Genomic DNA, 5381 nt, shown 5'->3' on the forward strand with positions numbered 1-5381 from the left:
TATTTAAGTGTACTCCCCAGACACCAAACATGATGTTCACTGTTCAAGGAAGACTATACTCAATAGTGCTTGCGTGACCTATATCTAGGACATACGTGACAGGCTAGCAGAAGAACACACGGGCCTCGTTTGCAAGTAAACCTGACACCGCTGTGAGAAATACACTCGGATGGTAGAGTAAGCTCCGATTGGACGATGCCATATATGGGTAGGATTATTTGACACGCCTCCTCAGCTTTCCTATAAGACCGACCGCTGTGCCAATATACGAGCACAATATCGGTGAGTCGTTCACACCTGGTTTACGCTCGACTATCAACAACTGCACTATTCATCATGCATGTAAGTTACTCTAATAAGTCTGTTTGTCTTTAGTAAGTATTTGAGTGCAACAGCTCTTATATACATCATTCACTTGTTTTTCGCAATGTTGGCAACAACAAATTGATCAGTTCGTTGAACTTTCTGGTCAAAATGGAAAAGATGACAGCTGTTCTATTTTTCAAAAGCAAATTCTTCATGAAAATGAAATTCAAAGAATTACACTGAGTGGTCTCCCTTATTTGTGTATGGGTCAGTTGTTTGAATCCAATGTTTGCCTTGATTATGTTCCTTGATTTGTCATACCCGTGCTTTTTGGTTTATCCAACATGAAGATGCTTTAATGTAATGGGATACTGAATGTAGCCGTGAAGTAATTCTCTCTCGTTAATGTTGTTTACTGGTATGTTGCAGAGCCTTCTGCTCAGGCTAGCTCTGACCCTTCTGCTGGTGTGCCTCATGGCGCAGCTCAGTCTCCAAAGCGACCCATGTGCTGGCAAGAGAGGTATTAAGTTACTAGGTTGCTGCATACTGAAACCAACCTCACAGTGAGTATAAATATATACACGTCTTTATATACACCACATGCTCTTTCTTCCTCCCTCTCTCTCTCTCTCTCTCTCTCTCTCTCTCTCTCTCTCTCTCTTGTGTTACGATGCCACAGTATTCCAGCTTTTGATGACATGTTTATCGGTCGAGTCGACCGCCTCCGTGGTGTAGTGGTGAGAGCGTCTGCCTGGAGAGCGGAAGGTCGCGGGTTCGATCCCCGACCGCGTCATACCAAAAGACGTTAAAATATGGTACTTGTTGGTCCCTGCCTGGCGCTCGGCATTAATGGGTACAACAAGGACTGGTCGGCTCGGAGTCAGTATAATGTGTCCGAGTGGGGTATTCATGCTTCACTGCGGCATGGTATCTAAGTGGGCTAGCACTATAAAACCAGCTTAAGTCTGGGCTAGTACAAGCAGCCGCACATACACATACACAGGCATGCACGTCGTCATATGAGCGAAATATTCTCAAGCACGACGTAAAACCCAATTTCACCTCACCTCACCTCACCTCACCTCACCAGTCGCGTCAGTGTTTGATACCATGAGCCCGCCCGCCACTCGACCCAATTTGTCGCAACAAGAGAAATGTCAGGATATAGTCTTTCCAAGAGAGGGTGGTGACACAAGTTCCTTATGTTGCAGGTCATGTTCCACCAGCGAGGGATAGGAACAAGGTAAGTTAACGTCTCTCACCATTGTGAGTGAGTGAGTGAGTTTAGTTTTACGCCGCACTCAGCAATATTCCAGCTATTTGCCGGCGGTCTGTAAATAATCGAGTCTGGACCAGACAATCCAGTGATCAACAGCATGAGCATCGATCTGCGCAAATGGGAACCGATGACATGTGTCAACCAAGTCAGCGAGCCTGACCACCCGATCCCGTTAGTCGCCTCTTACGACAAGCATAGTCGCCTTTTGTGGCAAGCATGGGTTGCTAAAGACCTATTCTACCCCGGATCTTCACGGGTCCAGCATTTGTAACAAGGCTGAAAATCTGATAAACCTCTCGTCAGGGGAACTTTCTAATCATCCATTCAGCGCAAAGATTTTTAACTTCTTTTTGCGAAAAAACGAACTCTCACAAATGAGCATATACAACCGGAGATAGGGTCCAATGGAAAAGTCGACACGATTCATTTGCTTATGAAGGCGGAGCGCGTTGGAAACCAAAATGAAGATAGACTGGCAGTTCAGAATGGAAATGATTATGGTCGCTTTATTATTATGCTGTGGATATCAGGAACAGTCTGCCGTCTTCTGATCGCCATGTCACATAGACCCAATATTTGATTTCTGGGTGTGCATTTTGTTATGATCGAACTTTGAACCGATCCGAATCGATTATTATTGAATCCATGTGATAAGGTTTCCCAGTCTCTGGAGAGTGCATAGAAATGTGTTCAATCCAAGCATAGAATAATTGGGCAAACTTATGCATCCTAGATTTAGATTTTCTGGTCTACATTCGTTCATGGTTCACCTCACTCGGCCCTCTTAACCCGTTTGTCAGACCCTCAAGCAGTGTGTGTGTGTGTGTGTGTGTGTGTGTGTGTGTGTGTGACGCGGTCTGTTACGCGGCTTGTAGATGGTCTGTTTGCAGTGAAAACGTACCGACGAATTTCACTGTAAACAAAAAAAGTAAATCGAATAAAGTGAAATTAAGATTCGAATCCTCATAATTTTACCTTGCCAATTGAACATTCAAATCTCAGAATTTTATTCAACTTAAGATTACAAACGATCATAGTTTCAAATCGGTATTATTGGTTTGTATTACAAGGGGGTATGCACTTTAAAACAAATGATAGCGATTTGAATCTATGATCGTTTGTTAAACAACTTTTATCCTAAGTTGAATAAAATTCTGAGATTTGTCCATTTGGCAAGGTAAGATTATGAGGATTCGCAATGTTAATTTCACTTAATTTGATTTACTTTTTTGTTTAAAGTGAAATTCATCGGTACGTTTTCACTGCAAACAGACTATAGTGGTCAACATCGATCTACGCAATTGGGATATAATGACATGGATCAACTAAATCATCGAGCCTGACCCCCCCCCCGATCCCGTTAGTCGCCCCTTACGACAAGCATGGGTTGCGAAAGATCAATTCTAACCCTGATCTTCACGGGTTCAAGCAGAGAGGCATCGGGTCGAAGACAATCTGATTTAAATGCATCGGATCATGTTTGGAGTTTACACTGTACATGCATTTCATACTTTCCGTGCTGATTCCCTGCTTTGTTTGATATAAAAAAATTTATTGTAAAACAACTGATTATGATCCCTTTGTTCCAGGGTATCACCCAAAGCCAATCTGGTGACGAATAACTACCCGAGATGTAGCATTTCAATGACATATTCATCAAGTTTTCGTTTTAATTGTTACAGAAAATGAATTGATGTTTTAAGAAATTTGGGTATTGCTTCCGACTAACTGTTGAATTAAAAAATATATACAGAGCTAGAGTTGTTTGCATTCATTTTGCTTAAACATGGTCCACTGTGTCAAGCATACGGATATAAGTGTGTTCATAGGCGGATCCAGAAGAGGTGTGTGTGTGTGCGTGCGTGCGTGCGTGCGTGCGTGCGTGTGTGTGTGTGTGTGTGCAGGGGCCCGCCCCTGATGTTGCACTGTGAGTCGACTGGACTAACGCCGGTTTTTAAGTATAGGCAAACTGAGGTACCTTGCTGCAGTATAACACGGCTGCCTCACAGTATAAGCTGACTCCGAACCGACTGATCCTAGTTTTATCCATCTGAAATGCCGAAAGCCAGGCACAGTAACAACAAGTTTCGTCTTTTAACGCATTTTGGCATCACACAGCTCCCGACCTTCCGTTGTCCGTGTAGCATCCTCGATAATCTCCAGGGTATACGTTACGATCACTCTCCACTATACCCTGGCTTGGCCCGATAATTATATTACCTCCCTTGGCTGGCTCCGCATTCTCACACTAGCCAATCAGCTAAGCCGCCGTTACATCCGAGCTTGCCAGTGTCAACAAAGATAGAGGTCGCAGTCGCGAAGGTTTGTGCGCAGTGCCACTCAGAGTTTTGAGGAAATAATACAGACAAATTGACAGATCTGAAACTTTCAAAAAATATATAAAAGAACTCCTTCTACCTCTTTCAGAGTACCTTTGCATCAATTGTGTTGCCAAGTTTAAACTGTTAGATAATTTCAGAAGCGAAAGTGAGTCGTGATTGGTTCGCTCAGCTTCCCAGCGTAGACACCTGATTGGATAAAAAGCCAGCCAAGGGAGGTAATATAATTATCGGGCCAAGCCGTGGATGCATCCAGGGTATAGTGGAGAGTGATCGTAACGTATACCCTGGAGATTATCGAGGATGTCCGTGTAGTAGCTCTCGCCATTGCACCTTGGACGCCGACAAGACTAGACAAAAACTTACTTTCGTTCATTGTTAATGACGTCACAATTCCATAACATTTATCATCTCTGTCCAAGATATTTTTATGGATTAAACTGCTTTATAATTTCCCTCACGACGTTTCGAGACCATTCCAGGTCCCTTCATCAGGTGAACTTCATTTTTATGGATTAAACTTCTTTATAATTTCCCTCACGACGTTTCGAGACCATTCCAGGTCCCTTCATCGGGTGAACTTCATTTTTATGGATTAAACCTCTTTATAATTTCCCTCACGACGTTTCGAGACCATTTTTATTGATTAAACTTCTTTATAATTTCCCTCACGACGAGACCATTCCAGGTCCCTTCATCGGGTTGAGATTAAACTTCTTTATAATTCGATGTCAGGTCCCTTCATCAGGTGAACTTCATTCACAAGTTCACCTGATGAAGGGACCTGGAATGGTCTCGAAATGTCGTGAGGGAAATTATAAAGAAGTTTAATCCATAAAAATATCTTGGACATCAATGTACAACTTCTAAATGCCACTGAAAGACATTAATCATCTCGCTCTTACATTGAAAACTCGTGAAGATCCGGGTTAGAATTGATCTTTAGTAACACATGCTTTGTCCTAAGAGGCGATTAACGGGGTCGAGTGATCAGGCTCGCTGACTTGGTTGACACATGTCATCGTATCCCAGTTGCGTAGATCGATGCTCATGCTGTTGATCACTGGATATTCTTGAACTACGAATGGCATAATGAAAGAAACGATCTAAATTACTAGTATTGAAATAATGATGAAATAAGTCGGAACATCTAGAAATAACTCGAAATTCCAGATTCTTTTAAAGGCTTGAAATATAGAAAGTAAGTAACCAGGGGAACTCGAAAGTTCGAAAAAATATATATGTTTATCGTAGGATGTAGTATTCAATGGTGTCATGAAGATTTAACCTCATCATTGCAAGAAATAATGCCAGCTGCGTCGTAAAACAACATTAGACCAAGACTCAGTCTACGCGGAAGGTAAAAGTTGTTTCTATATATTCTGGTTAAACGGAGTGTATTTGCCAACGAGGCCTGTCAGTCTTGTTTCGGGTTTATGCAAAAACAACCTAGCCCA

At 42.4% G+C, this 5381-nt stretch overlaps 1 long non-coding RNA gene across 1 annotated transcript; it reads left to right on the forward strand.

Moving 5' to 3' along the window:
* The first annotated feature begins 214 nt into the window (after nt 1–214).
* LOC124262098 lies at nt 215–3339 on the forward strand. Its single transcript, XR_006894497.1, has 4 exons — nt 215–342; nt 736–869; nt 1518–1549; nt 3175–3339. It is a non-coding gene; the product is annotated as an uncharacterized LOC124262098 (long non-coding RNA).
* Nucleotides 3340–5381: the final 2042 nt, after the last annotated feature.

Source organism: Haliotis rubra, unplaced genomic scaffold (assembly GCF_003918875.1).
Source record: "Haliotis rubra isolate DU_JTF1 unplaced genomic scaffold, ASM391887v1 Scf820, whole genome shotgun sequence".
NCBI classification, from domain to species: Eukaryota; Metazoa; Mollusca; class Gastropoda; order Lepetellida; family Haliotidae; genus Haliotis; species Haliotis rubra.